The 16,319-nt window shown below is 36.9% G+C and overlaps 1 long non-coding RNA gene across 1 annotated transcript; it reads left to right on the top strand.

Moving 5' to 3' along the window:
- Positions 1–571: 571 nt before the first annotated feature.
- Positions 572–13,290, top strand: LOC143676037 (uncharacterized). Its single transcript, XR_013171775.1, has 3 exons — positions 572–642; positions 3,321–3,356; positions 13,001–13,290. It is a non-coding gene; the product is annotated as an uncharacterized LOC143676037 (long non-coding RNA).
- The last annotated feature ends 3,029 nt before the right edge of the window (positions 13,291–16,319 follow it).

Here is a 16,319-nt window from a genome sequence, read left to right on the forward strand (position 1 = left end):
CATCAACCGTTCGAGAAGGAAAACAAAGGAAATGAAGTGCATCTTTTTATTTTTTTAAAAGAAGTTCACTTTTTCTTAAAAAAAAGAAAAGAAAAGAAAAAGTTTTCTAAGAACAATTGAACGAGAGAGAGCTCTTTTATAATGCTCTACTTAGAAAACATCTTTGGCCATATCAATTAGTATGTCTTTCAGCTAGGAATGCTGCAGTCCCCATTTAGCTTGCTGGTAAAAAAAAAGAAAAAGAAAAGAAAATTGTTTTAGTCGTGATGCAATTCTGAAACAGAATATTAGAAGGAGACAACATTACTTTTTCAATTAGAGAACTTGGATCTAAGGCTTGAATTTTACTTTCCTCTGCAGTTAGAATTCTTCAGATAAGCTGAATAAAAGCAAATTTCTTATAAAGGTTGTTTCAGAACAAACAACTTTAAAACTGAAGCCTAGAATGTACTGTTTTTCTCATTAAAGTAGGCAAAATTAAGATTCTGTACTTGCCAAACATGGGCTTTGACTGAAGAATGAGAAGGAAATGATGAGAGAGTTCTGGAATTTACTGACACAATCTTACACTGATGGGGTGGGGGGAGAGAGAAAGAAAGAAAACTATGAATGCTCTAAATCTCTTAGCTACTACTTACTATGGTAAATCTATATTTTCAGCATTAGCTGCCATTAAAACAAAAGGGTGAAATGAATTGGCTGTTTAAAGATATATATATATACGACCAGGTCAGAGGCTGACTTCAAATTTACCTTCTTATACAAGCAGCAAGACATTGGGATCAGTTTTTAGCAAAATTAAACTTAATTTTAATTTTATTTGAACTGCCTCGTTTTATTTGAAGTTTTTAAACATCAGTTACCATTTTCTGAAAAATGAGAAACATTTTTGTTCGTAAAGGTTGCGTCCAAGCATTTTTGTAATGGCTAGGATAACAATTTAAGAAAAATAATTAAATGAGAATTGCCTGTTGTTTCAATATTTAAGGATTTTGCATTTCGTCTGATTCAAAATGTAGCAAAATGAAGGACTGAGAGGTGTTAGGACTTCATCACTACATATCAGAATTAGAAACCAGAAATATGCAAAGGGAGGAAATCTACTCCCAAAAGTTTCCTTAGCAAGATTTTATTCCTTTTCAGATATCTCTGGCCACTTTAAACTATTCAATAGGCTAATCAATACGAATGCCTTGAGAACTTTAAAGTAGAACACAGCTTGACTTCACCATAATTTTAAAAGGAAACCAATAAGGATAAGAATTAATCTGCTTGTACTGAGCTGATTGTTTATAACCTGGTTGTTCCCAGAAATTTCAGGTATTTATGTGACACCTGAGACTCAGAATTAGAGCTCTGAAGCAATGAAAATCAGCAGTACCCCATAAAGGGACTGTTCAAAAATTTGAAAAAGGGATCTAATTTCAAGTAGAGATATGAATGAAGCTGATCTGGATAGGACTAAGGTAAATCCTTTACCTGTACAGAGTAAAGGATGGTATCCTCCACATTTCAAAACTTCGACTTCTGTGTGAGACCAAAGGGAGAGATGTTTGTTTGGTGTAAAACTTATATTTGGGGAAGTGCATTATCTAATTTAACTTGTGTAGTCAGTTTAGTTGAACACCATAAGTACATGGCGTCTTAAATAAGGCGTGAGTCTTTTTGGTTTATCCGGGTTAGTGTGATGCTCCGATATATCCCAGGGTAATTTGGGCAATGAATAAGGAAGTATTTGCAAGGTTCCCTTGGGGCACTGGGGAGAAAGGAGAAAATATTCAACTTCCCCATTTGGGAAATGTCTGATATTCTCACAAGCAGTGGGAACAACCAAATCAATAGGTGAATCTTGGGGTTCACCATTATGAAACTTATTCCTGCAAAAGATGGACTAAGCCTATTTAAAATTAGGCCTAAGAGGCACCCCCAGAGAACCTCTTTTGTGACTCATTTGTGGCCTCTCGCACTAAGCCAAAGTGGAAAGTCAACTCACTGTCCTCCTCTTCCTCCCCCCCAACAATGTAGGATATGACTTCAAGGGGTATAAATTCTCCCTGGGAACATGGGACAGAAATCCTGAGATGAGAAGGGACCCAACATCGAAGGTTGAGAAAGTCTTCTTGACCAAAAGGGAGAAGAGAAAAATGAGGCAAAATAAAGTTTCAGTGGCTGAGAGATTTCAAACAGAGTCAAGAGGTTATCCTGGAGGTTATTCTTATGCATTATATAGATATCCGTTTTTAGTTTATGATGCATTGAAGTGGCTAGAGGGAAGTACCTGAAAATGTCAAGCTGTGTTCCAGCAGCATTGATTATGGAAGACAATTGTATAACAATACAGCTTTTACAATGTGACTGTGTGATTGTGAAAACCTTGTGTCTGATATTCCTTTTATCTAGGGTATGGATAGATGAGTAAAAAATATGAATAAAAAATAAGCAAATAATGGGGGAGATGAAGGTTAAATTAAATTGGGTAAATGGATATACTGGTGGGCAATGAGAGGGAGGGGTAAGAGGTATGTAAGTATGAGTTTTTTTCTTATTTCTTTTTATTTCTTTTTCTAGAGTGATAAAACTGTTCTAAAAAATGATCATGATAATAAATACATAGCTATGTGACGATATTGTGAGCCACTGATTTTACACCATGTATGGAATGTTTACACGTTAAGATTTATCAATAAAAATATATTTTTAAAAAACCTTAAAAAAAGAATTAATCTGCTTGGACTTTTTATATTTAGCTAAACCCTTTAGAAATGTGTATTCAACATGAGACTTGAAAAATTATACAGTACTTGTAGGCAGCATTCAAAATGTCTGAAATTATATTTACTGTGTGGTTCAGGCAAATGCCAAACAATATAGGAAATGGGTCATATCAAGTTATTTCTTAGAAAATACGGTAATCTTGCTGATATATTTGCTCTCTCATCTCCCCCCAGTGTATGTTTGGCTCTGGCTGCTAACATTTTTGATAAGTATCCTCCTTTTTTAATCCTCTTTTTCCAAAGAAGGATATTAAATTCTATAATTTAATCATTCCTGCTAGCTTGGATTTCATTAATTAGAGTTGAAAACTAACCTTTTTGTCTTTATATTAAGGCACAGAACTAATAAATATAGTTTAAAAGTTTCAAGAGGCCTGTATTGTCTTATATCACAATGTATGATCAGATTTTTCTGTATTTTTCTCTTCCTGAAAAGAGGAATTTAAAACTCCCAAGAGTTAAACAATTCATCTAGATGATTCACATAGCTGGAGAATGAACTATCAATTCTCTCACACTGATTTCTCTCTCCCTCCCTCTCTACAGGCCCTTCTCCTGCCACCCAGATCCTTGCTACTTAAGGTAATCCATGGGTAAGAAGCACCAGCATCATCTAGGAGCTCATTAGTTATTTATTAAGATTCTCAAACTTGCCCAGATTTAATGAATTAGAAAATGCATTTTAACCAAGATACCCAGAGGAGTCATATGAACATTAAAATTTAATAAACACTGCTTAAGACTACATATTTCTTCACCATTTTGCTAGGTCTTGAGCTATCCATAACCTGAGATGCTAACTGGAAGCCAGGATTGCAAATACTGAATCACAGTGAATTTTGCAAATAAATGACCACCACCACTGCTGGTTCTGTAATACAAAGCTTTCTGGAGTTGAAATAAATACCTTCTGTATTTCTAGAATCCAAGGCTTAGAAACTTCTTAGTCCACTCTCTTTTCTGGCTGTAAGTATAATTGTAAAAATAATTGAGTCAGGAAATGAGCCACTAGGCCCTGAAAAAAAAAATCTAATATATGTGGAAATTTTACGTTTTGCTCCAGGCACAATTTTTCATATTATTCAGTGCAAGGTAGACAACATATTACATTTTTAATTCTTTATTAAATTGAAAGTTATGATTCTTACTGTAGATTATCATAGAAAAAAGAAAAACACATATGTCCAGATTGTGGACAATTCAAACAAGGACTTGCCCTCACTGTCTTCAAGATGGAGCCCAAACATCACTGCTACAAATGTCCAGGGTTCTCTATGGCCAGCGCCCACTTGCCCCACCCCATGAGCTTTGTCTCATATTACCTCCACAGGCACAGCTTTTGTGTTGACACCACCAGTTTCATTATTGTTTTCCAATCCCCACAATTTCCTATCTCCTGACTTAAACTTCAAAATCCAGTATCTGTTCTTTATCATTGATAACTAACTCAGCTCACTAGGGCCTTCCCTTCTAAATGATCAGCATCATTTAGGGATTATAGGCTTCTTTGATAATGGTGGGTGGGCATGCTGGTGGGGAGAGCAAGAAAGCTTTACGAAATTTTATCAAATATAATCACTCTGAGACTTTTCCTTTGCCTCATATACGTGCATTTTGAATCCCCTACTAAGTCATTGATTCTTAATTTTTTATGTTAACTTTCAGCTGAAGAATTTATTATTTTAAAGACAAAATACTTGATACATCACAAAGTTTTAAGAGAATGTCCCATATTCACAAATTTGCAAAAGTGTTCTGTTAATCATAAGTGGGTGTATATCTTATGCATCTATCTATATCTATCTATCTAATATCTGTTTATCCATCTGTAGCTACTGACCTCTCTATCTAACCCTCTGTCTGTCTGTCTATCTATCAGTCTATCTCTACATCTAAATTGACATAGAAAGAGTAATAGGAAAATTATAAAATCTAGATATAGTATCTCTCTTCTTTAGGTGTCTAAATTGAAGATGCTTTGTAAAGGATTATGAGATGATGGCAGAATAGGAAGATCCAGGAAACAATCCCTGCAGCAGAATAATTATTAAACAGGAAGAAACTTTCTGACTCAACTATTTCAAATTCCCAGAGTCCAGCATACCACTACACAGCATCCAAAGAAGAGCAGAGGAAGAGACTGGTAAATTACAGTAAAGACCAATAAATCGCACTTTCTTTGCGGTGGTTACCGGCACCCATTCCCCACCTTTGCAGCATCCCATATTGGGGTATAGCCTCAGTGTAGCTTGTGAGAGTGAGAAAAGGACATAAAACTTCAAATCTTCAAAATATGAGGTAGGCACAGGCTGATCGCTGATCACAGCTTTGGAGTAGTGACAACAGATCACTAGGGACACAGTTCTCAGGGTGACCATTGTTCTAAAACTTCCAGGTCAAGGCAGTGGAGGAAACTTAAAGAAAGCAACATTCCCCAGAGATACATTTGCTGGGCAGGTCAAGAAAGAGCAGCTTTGGGGAGCAGTGGAAGAAGCTTCTGTTGCCCTAATTGGCCCCTAACTTATGCCCTCTCCTGGGCAGTTTGGATCCACTCTGCACCATCTTCCTGGGTCTCTGGCCTTGTTCCAGTTGGGAAGGACTGACTTGGGAAACTCCTTTGATTTCCCCTTCTGGAATTTTCCCTCCAGGAAAAAGCAGCTTGAACTAGAAAAACAGTGTAAGAAGCAACTCAGGTGCATGGCCTAGGGCAAAGGTTTACCTACTTTACACACCTCAGAAATGGAGAAGTTCTCTTTCCTGGGAAGTAGAGGGATATTTGAACTCTTGGAGATCTCTTCTGCTGAATATCTAAGTTCATCACTCTCAAATTCTGCCTTCCATCCAATACCAGCATGTAATTTTGCCAAATTCTCTACCACTTTAAAATAAGGATCACCTTCCTTCAAATTTATAAATGACACATACCTCATTTTTGGCTTGGGCCTTGTTGGAAGTATATTCAGATTCCACATTTCTACCAGCAGTCTCTTCAAAGCGACTCAGGCCTTTTCTATACACCTTCTCACAATTCCGCCAGAATCCCTCCTTTATCCATGTATAAAGCCTTTCCAAATGCGTGGTATTTGCAAATTGTGGCACTCCACTTCTCTGGTACCAAAATCTACTTTAGTCTCCTAAAGCTGCCAGAATACAATATATCAGAGATGGGTTGGCTTTTATAAAGGGGATTTATTAAGTTACAAGTTTATAGTTCTGAGGCCTTTAAAAAAGTCCAAACTAAAGGATCCAGAGAATCCTTTTCTTTATTCTAATAAAAGGCTCCTGTCTTTCACTTGGGAAGGCACATGGCCAGCATCTTTGTCCTTGTTCCCTGTTCTGTTGCTTCCAGTTTCTCATTCCAATGGATTCCTCTCTAAGCAACTGGGGGCCTTCACTTAGCTTCTCCAGGCAAATCTCTGGGTTCGGGCTTACTTAGCATCTCATGGGAAGGCACATGGTGACATCTTCTTGATAAGAACACTTAGAAAAATAGGAACGGAAGGAAACTTCCTCAACATGATAAAGGACATCTATGAAAACCCCATAGTCAACAGCATAAATTATGGTGAAATACTGAAAGATTTTGCCTTTAAGATCAGGGGAAAACAAGTACCCTACTGTCACCACTGTTATTCAATATTGTACCAGAAATTCTTGCCAGAGTAATTAGACAGAAAAAAGAAATAAAGGTCATCTGAATTGGAAAGGAAAAGTAAAACTTTCCTTATGACATGCAGATGACATGATCCTATGTAGATAAAATCCTGAAAAATTCATGACAAAGCTCCTAGAGCTAATAAATGATTTCAGCAAAGTAGACAAGTACAAGATCAATACCCAATAATCAGTAGTGTTTCTATACACAAGCAATGAACAATCAGAAGAAGAAATCAGTATTTCTATTCATAAGCAGAATCAGAAGACATTTTAAATATCCATTTACAATAGAAACTAAAAGATTCAAATATCTAGGAATATGTCTAAGCAAGGATGTAAAGGATTCATACACAGAAAACTATAAAATATTGCTCAAAGAAATCACAGAAGACCTCAATAAATAGAAGGACATTCCATGTTTATGAAGTGCAAGACCCAATGTTGTTAAGACGTCAATCCTCCTAAAAGCAATGCAAAGATTCAACGGAATCCTACTGAAAATTCCAGCAACCTTCTTTGTAGAAATGGAAAACCTGTTCATCATATTTATATGGAAGGGTAAGAGGCCCAAAAAAAGCCAAAGCCATATTGAGAAAGAACAATTTTGAAGAATGCACATTTCTGATCTTAAAACTTGTTACAAAGCCACAGTAATGAAAACAGCAGGTACTGACACAAAGGCAGACTTATGGACAAATGGATCAAATTTAAAACTTAGAAATCCACTGTTCTAGCTTGCTAAAGCTGATAAAATGCAATTTGCCAGAAATGAGTTGGCTTTACAATGGGGATTTGTTAACTTACAAGTTTACAGTTCTGAGGTCATGAAAATGACCAAATCAAGGGATCAAAAAGTGATGCTTTCTCCTGGAAGACTAAATACTGGTGATCCTCAGGGCCCACGGTGATGTCTGCTGGACTCTTCCTTCTCTCCCAGGCTTAGTTGCTTCCAGCTTTTGGCTTCAGTGGCTTCCTGTGTAGTTCTCTGCCTTCTCTCTGTTTTCTGTTGTCCTTCTTTCTCAGCTTCTCTGGCTTTTCTCTTTGTGTCTTTCATCTTCTTATAAAGGACTCCAGTTAGAGGATTAAGACCTATCCTGAATGAGGTAGGACACATCTCATCTTAAGATACTCTCAACAAAATATCTTACTTACAATGCAGCCACACTCACAGAAATGGATTAGCTTTAAGAACATATTTTCTGGGGTACATAAGAGCTTCAAAACATAAACGCTCCTATTTATAGTCAATTGATTTTTGAATCAGGGATAAAAGATCACAGAACAGGGAAAGAACAATCTTTCAACAAATGGTGCTGGGGAAACTGGATCTTCTTATGCAAAAGAATCAAGGAGGATTTCCATTTCACACCATATAGAAAAATGTATTCAAAATGGATCAATGACCTAAATATAAGACCTGAACTATCAAACTTCTCAAAGAAAATATAGGGAAGACTTTTCAGGATTTTATGTTAGACAATGATTTCTTAGACTTACACCCAAAGCATAAGCATGAAAAGAAAAAAACAGATCAAAATTAAAATATTTTTATGCAACAAAGAACTTTATTGTGAAAGTAAAATGACAACCAACAGAATAGGAGAAAATACTTAAAAACTACATATCTGATAAGGGCTTGATATTTAGATATATATAAAAAAATCCTTCAATCCAACAACAGAACACAAATGACCCAATTTAATGACTTGCATAGATATTTCTCCATAGAAAAAAATATAGGTAGGACCAAAAAGTACCAAAAATATGCCCAACAGTGTTAGCCATTAGAGAAGTGCAAATCAAAACTCCAGTGGGATACCATTTCACACCCACTAGGATTACTACTATTTAAGGAAACAAAAACAGAAAATTCCAAGTGTTGGAGAGGATGTGGAGAAATATGAATACTCATTCATTGCTGGCGAGAATCTAAAATGAGGCAGCCTTTGTAGAAGACAGTTTGGCAGTTCCTCAGAAAATTTAGTATAGAATTGCTATATGACTAAGCAATCTTATTTCAAGGTGTATACCCAAAAGAATTGAAAGCACAGGCTAGAACAGATATTTGTATATGGATTGATGTTCATAGTGGCATTATTCACAATTGCCAAAAAAATGAAACAATCCAAGAGTACGTCATCCAATGAAGTGCTATGTACAAACACTGGAAAATAATTCAGCCATAGGAAGGAAGGAATTTCTGACACATGTGACAACATGAGTGAACCTTGAAGACACATAATATTAAGCTAAAAAAAGGACAGATATTATGACCTCACTGATATGAATGAATTTGAGCAAGCGAACCTGCCGACTTGCAACGGAGAATATAGGGTAACAAGAAGATGGGATGAGGTTAGGGAATAGAGAGTCAAGGCTTAAATTGCACAGAATTCTTATTTAGAAAATTGAAATGTTCTGGTCATAGACGATGGTGATGGCAGCACAACACTGTGTGCATCATTGATTTAGTCAGGGTTCTCTAAAGAAACAGAACCAACAGGAGAGAACTGTAAATATCAGGTTTGTAAAAGCATCGCACACAACCAAGAGAATGCAAAAGTCCAAAATCCACAGGGCAGGCTGTGAAGCTGGCAACTCTGATGAAGGGTCTGGACAAACTCCACAGGAGAGGCTCACTGGCTGAAGAAGCAGTGAAAATTCTCTTCTCCCTTAAGGGTCTTCAACCGATTGGATCAAATTCAGCTGCTTGGATTAAGTAGTTTGCGGAAGACATGCCCTTACTTGCTCGTAGATGTGATCAGTCGCAGCTGCAATCAACTGAGTCATGATTTAATAAATCAGCCTCCTTGTTTCTCTAACAGCTGTGAACTATCCCCGCAGTAAAAGTTAGGCCAGTGCTTGCCTGACCTGACAGCTGGGCACCATCACCTGGCCAAGCAGACACCAGAACCCAACCATCAAAATCATTGACAATACTTCTATATCTGAATGTGGTTTAAAGGGGGAAAGTTATGTTATATATATGGTACTAGAATATTTTTTTTAAATATTCATGGAACAGAAAAACACAAATGGTGCAATCTGAGTTAAACTATGGAATATAGTTAACAATAGTTATAAAATAGTAATTGTTAAAACATGCTTTCATCAATTGTAACAAATGTACCACAGCAATTGTAAAACATGTATTAACACTTGGAATTTTGCGAATCTGGGCTTGTAGCCTATGTGACTTTCTGTTAATAAAGAAAGGGGAATCCTGTATTTTATACATGATTGTTCCATAGATCCACAACTTCTCTTTTTAAAAAAAAAAGGTGCTTTTAGAAAAATGAGTAATACTATTTTGTTATGTATATAGTTTGCTTGGGATTTTTCTATACAATGTGTTTAGTTTTCAAAGGTACAGAGAAATATTCATTATGGATAAAAACCACAGGAGTAAAATTAGTTATTTTGCGGGAGAAAATATGCTTTTTCTGCCGAAATATCTTTATGATGATTACTCATCATTTTATCCTTTTAAACAAGAATATGTACGTTTTTACCATACCATTTCCTTCAGTGGATAAATTGATTCTCACATTTTGTATATTAAGAAAGTACAAAAACTTCTGGCCAAAGTGAGAAGAAATAGATAGCATATAGCAGAAGCACTGTATGATAAGTCTCCAGTATGTGATTTGTGGCACACATGAATCACTCAAAATGTATTTTTTTAATAAATAAATGAATCAGTCCATCAACATAAAGCCACAGGCTACAAGCCCAAATTCTCAGAATTCCAGATGTAGATGTATAGAGCCAGCCTGTGCCTTCTGATTAACAGCTGTTTCCCTTGCTAAAAAAAAAATAAAGAACCTTTAAACCTCACCTTAAATTCCCTGTCACCCATGAAATCTTTTTCTGTTATCTCCAGTCAGAATTAATAATTTCTTCTCAGCTCCCCCTGCTAGTTACTTACAAGTCTTTCTGTTTGTCAGGACTGCTGGTTGTTGACATGTTTGTCTCCTCTTTAACATTTTAAGCATTCTGAATAAAGTCTGTATGTAGCTTATTTTCATTAAGTTCTCACAAGCAGCCTCAGAAATGCTTCACCTAACAATAAACCTTGCTGAATAGAGTTGAATTGAATTGAGCATCGTTGAATTAAATTGATTGCCCAGTCAGAGTCAGCGAGGCCTGTCGGATTTCAAGGTGGTTGTATGGTTCTAGCAGAAAAGTTTCAGCACCAAAGAGAGCTCTAAGTTTAATGTTTCTCAGGCTGAATTTTCTGAGGACTGAAACCTGGTTGCATAGACAGATTCAGGCCACCCTGTGATACATTGTCATGTAAGACCTTTGAAAAATTGGGGCAGAAACCCTGTCAGTGCAAGTCATAATACCACTTACAGATTATACACATATTTTGAAAAGAACTGATAGGTGAGAGAGGAAAAGTATAGAAAAGGTAGTTTGATTCTTTAGCAATGTCTTTTTTATCTTGGGTCTGGACCCCTTACCATAGTAATATACTGAAATGATCTAATTTGTAAGACCCATCTTCTATGAATCTGCTCTTTTGGAGGTCTTCAACCCTCATTTAGTTGTAGGGATAAAGCCAGAATATTGGGGTTCCCCTCAGTCGGATATCTGGATATCATAGCAGACTTGTCTCTTCTAAATTCCCTTTTCAGGCTCAGCCAGTACTGCCTTTCCCCAGATGACTGGACCTAATTTCAGGACCCATCATCCATCATCCCTGCATTCATTCCTAATGCAACCTCAGGCCTTTCGCTTTCCCTTTTATCTCTCTTTGTGCTCAGACATTTCCCATAGAATAGTTTCAGGTTGCCCAACTTCTATTTTCAAAGCAAGCTGTGCCCCAGAATATAGCAGCCAGTATAGGCTTTGTTTTTGATTTAAAGGGAAAGAATTCTTCCCAGGGGTAACTGCTCAACAGAGAAACAGAAGACAGTTTTGGCATTTCACACAGCAAAATACCCAGTGATACAAGTACATAGATTTAACACCAGACACTATCTAATCCTATGCTGGCCTTCTTTGAATTTCTTTTGTTTTAGTCTTCTGTAAGGAGCATTTTAAACTTTTCTCTCTGACTCAAATTTCCTTTTTCCTATATATTCCTCTTTTAGACAGAAAGTTTTCTATTTAAATATCCAGTCTTCCAGCTAGCCTACCAATAACAATTCATTCAATAATAGTTACACAAAGAACTTTGTTAAGAACCTTGAGTGATAGATGTAAATTAGACCCTCAAGGAGTTCTGAGAATAGTTGGGGAGGCATGGCCTATTCATTAAATGACAAGTCAAGCTACGAGATATAAGATAAGGCAGAACCATTTACAATATACTAAAAGGAAATGGATAATTTCCCAGTGGATTTAAAGATATGTGTAAGGACATACACAGAGGAAACATAATGAAAGTTTTGGGATATGATCTGGGTCTTGAAGATTAACTAACAGAGAAATTGATAAGGGGTGAGAAGTCAAACAAGGCAAAGACAGACAAGCAAGAGTGGTTGTTGTGCTGTGGGATAATTAGGCCTGTTTGCTAAACCTGAGGAATTGTTCAGAGAACTGGTTTGTAAAGAACTTTGAAACAAGTATGGACTTCACTCTGCAATGGTGTTTTCCACATTTCTAATTTTTAAAAAGATTGTATCCATTCTGGAGGCAGAACACGGGATTATGCTGATGCACAAGGAAAATACTTGATTGTATTTCTTCGGAATCTAATTTTAACTCAGGTGGTCAAAAAATGAGGTAATCTGAAGTTGTACTGAATTCTAGGGTGCATTTCAAGGAACATTCCAAAAGAGAAGTACATTTACCCCATTTAAACATAGACAAAACTAGTGGAACTTGGCAAATCATGGCAATAATTGGAAGAGAGAAAGAAATGTGGCACTGCTGGGGAGAAGGCAGGGTACTCATTTTACCAGAGAAATCACGGATTCTCTGTTTAATATACTACTAAAGGATATTTAGTCTAATTTTACATAATCTCTATGGCATCTCCACCAAATTGCTATGAAGACACTGAGGCAAATACCCTTCTCTGTCCTGAGATAAAACTTTCTGATGTTCAACAGCTCAAACAAGTTTTATTCAGACTGCGATCTCAGCCTTGGGTGTCTCTGCACCTCTGTCACCTGTTACATGTCAACTTTCATAATGCAACTAAAAGCATAGCCTTTTTTTGCTGGCTGCCTATCCCCCGCCTTGTGTAGAACTCAAACCCACTTCTGATCTCTCTTTGTGATTTTATAGCACTTTGACCATAGCAATAGTTTCGTATGTATTACATCGTAATTTAATTGTGGGTTTTCAAATGTTAAATTAATGAGAGTTGGCTTACTAGAGATTTATTCCAAATATTATGCCAAAATCTGACTCACTGTAATTCCCATCCATGGTCCTTTATACTTCCTGTGTTATAATAAAATTTAAATCTAGTTTCTCATACACCTGACAGATCTTTAGGTGTCTGGCAAAAGCTACTATGACCCAATCTCTACATTAGATATATCAAACTCCTTCGGTAAGTTGTTTGACAGAATTTTATGTTTCTCATCATTCTTTATTGCTTTCTTCTGTAGGCACTCAAACTGTCCAGGATCACCCAACTGGGACATGAAGCAATTGGGCCCATGTACCTGCTATATCGTACTTGTGTTCACTTTGTCCCAGTCTTTATTGCGTTGGTGTTTTCTTTTATTTTTTTTGCACGGGCAAGCCCAGGGAATAGTGTGTTTTGATTGTGCATTTGTGATTGTCAGCCTAAGATTGCACTAATTTTAACCTGATATTCATTCTGCCAAAATGTCATTATTCTCTATCTCCTATAGCATTTCTCACAAAATTATTAAAAGTAATTACTAAGAAATTAGTCATTTCTCTGTCATTGCCAAATACTGTAGCTACATGCAAAATTTTCTTGCAGGTAGTTGAAAATGTCTGGGTGAATCTGGCAAATATGTGTACCCTACAGGATAGATATATTTTAGAACTGAGTGTTCCCTAGAGACATGTGGGTGTGGGTGGGATAAACAATATTGAACTCATTTTGTCAACACCGAACAATATTAATCTCAAATAGAATAAGAAAAAAAGATAAAGGAAGTGCAAGTTTCAGTTGAATTACACTGAAAGAAAGTGTGAAAATATTAGAAAACTATAAGGGAGGAAATATAATGAAAGAATACGAAAGGAACATTACTCATAGCTTTGTAACTGAGAAATCAGCATTTAAGGGATGATTTTGATATAAATATTCCTTTCTGCTTTCTGGTGTATTGGAGTAGACAGGGAAATACCTGAAATCTCTGAACTTTAATCCAGCCACCTTGATCTCTGATAAGGGTTGTGTAACCCTTATCTTCTGCCCCTGTTACTGCAAAAACCTTGGGACTAACCTTCATCTGTACCTAGCTATCCAGTTTCTCAACTTTAGAGTCTTGTAATTACTAAAGAGAGCCCCCAAATGTTTGTTAATGAATGGTCTTGGAACTGCCCTGAACTAACCCACTCCAAGTCTCAAATTACCTTGTGACAGAGACTGGATTTAACCTAAGTGGGCCCACCTGACACAAAGTAGCTTAGACTTTAACCTACAAGTCGCCTAGACCTCATTCCGCCATTTTCTTTCATACGTTCTGGGACGAAGCATGTAATCAATCTGCGCATGCTCAGTAATCAGATCACCTCTAATTACATCATCTGGGGCCACTATGCTCATTATCCTCAACCCTGCACACCCTTTCTCTAATAAAACTATCCAAATTATTGCAGTTCTGGGAGACAGATTTTGGGTCATTAGGCCATCTGCTCTCCTACTACGTGCATAGTAATAAACGCGTTCTCTCTTTGAAACCCCGATGTCTCAGAAATTTGTTATGGAGAGTGTTGGGCAGAAGAATCCACAGCCTTTGTCTGGTAACAACTTTTTCTATGAATATGTGAGAAATTCAAAATAGAAGTATTAACAAGATACTGAAAACATTTTAAGAGATTGGCATATGTAAAGAAAAAATGTCTCACAATTATAATATTTAAAATGTATAAGATGTTGACACTAAAATCTGGACAAACAAAATATTTTTCATATAGACATAAAGAAAATAGCCCATATTGGAACCATAATGCCTTTTAAATAAAGTTTGAAAATCAACATAGTATGAAAATCCTATTAATAAATGAAAGGATGTTCAAATGAGTACCCTATGGCACTTCAGAGTAGTTTTGTATTTGGAAATCTAAATTAAGGAGTAAAGGCTGCCACATATTAGTGTCAGTTCTTTCTAAACTGATTCTGGTTGCCTCTTAGTCTATTGTCTTTTTCCCCATGACCCAGCCCACCAGTCAGCTCTTATTCTCTGGGCTATTTCTGAGAAGGTGACATCCCAGGTGGGCTGTCATTCTGCAGCATCAGCCTTTGTTTGCAAGGAGTCACTAAACAACCACTTCCTCTCTCTCAGATAGTCACTACCTGGGCAAAAGGCCAAGTATTTTTCTGTGTCTAGGAGGACAGCTGATCTACCCTGGCCCTTCTTTTGGGAAGGGGAGTGGGGACGGCCCAGCCAGTGGATCCACAAAAAGAAATGTTTCTCCTTGCAGCTTAGCAGAAGTACTCCAGCAATCCATTTTCCTAAGCTCCTTTAAAGAGTCCCTGCTGCCTGCCTTGCATTTGTAATTCAATATCGCCTAATTTTCTGGGTCCAGGTTACATAATCAAATATTAGGCCATTACAGAGTGTAGCTTATCATTCAGGAACAAATGACAGTTACTCTGTGTTTTCTCCCCTTCTCCATCCCACGAACCCAGACACAGTAGTTCCTTAGAGAAGGCAGTATTCACAAGCTGGTTAAGCCATAGAAATATCCCTATGTACTATTATCTATTAGATACTAAAATAGGTTTTACTTCTCTCGGCAGTTAGAATGACAATTTTTAAAACATAACTGTATTAGTTAGGGTTGTCTAGAAAAATGAAATCAACAGGAAATATCCGTAAATATAACATTTATAAAGGTGTCTCACATAACCGTGGGAACATAGAGTCCTCTGTAGGACAGGCTGTGAAGCCGATGTTTCTGATGGAAGGTCTGGACGAACCCCACAGGAGAGACTCACCAGTCAAAGCAGGAAGAGAGCCTGTCTCTTCTGAATCCTCCTTAAGAGGCTTCCAGTGATTAGATTAAGCATCACTCATTAAAGAAGACACTCCCCTTGGCTGATTACAAATGGAATCATCTGTGGATGTATCTGAAGTGATCATGATTTAATTCTATGAAATGCCCTCATAGCAGCAGACAGGCCAGCACTTGCTCAACCAAACAGGTACCACCACCTGGCCAAGTTGACCCATGAACCTGACCATGACATCCAAATACTTAACCATGATTTAAATGGAAAGCTCAATAACCAAAGTCCCCCTAAGCCTGCTTGGAGGAGCTTAGGTCAGGGGGCTGAGAATGAAAACCTAAGTCGATACCAAGAAGATATTAGTATTTATGACAGCAGATTCCAAGATTTCACCTTCTGAACAAAACTTTTGATTTGTTATTCCAAGAAAGGGCAATCATGGTGAAAATGATTTTGTTAGTACAAAGCAACAATAGCATAATTAAGAGATTAACTTTTGGAAATTTCTTCATCACACCTAATTAAACACTCCATAGCCTTATGGGCATGCTTCCAATTTAATTCTCATAATTTAAAAGGGTCCACTATGTAGCTGATTTCATAGATAAGTGGTATATTGGAAGCCAGTGTTACTAACAAGTAATTGCAAGAAAAGCAAAGAAGAATTCGTAATCTCAAAGGCATTCGTATTGAAGAGTTCAGATTTACCTGCCTGTGACTGCTCCTTTCTAGGCTTTATTACACTTTCCCCTGGCCCTGCTCTACATACTACA

The sequence above is a fragment of the Tamandua tetradactyla genome, chromosome 3 (genome assembly GCF_023851605.1).
Source record: "Tamandua tetradactyla isolate mTamTet1 chromosome 3, mTamTet1.pri, whole genome shotgun sequence".
NCBI lineage: Eukaryota > Metazoa > Chordata > Mammalia > Pilosa > Myrmecophagidae > Tamandua > Tamandua tetradactyla.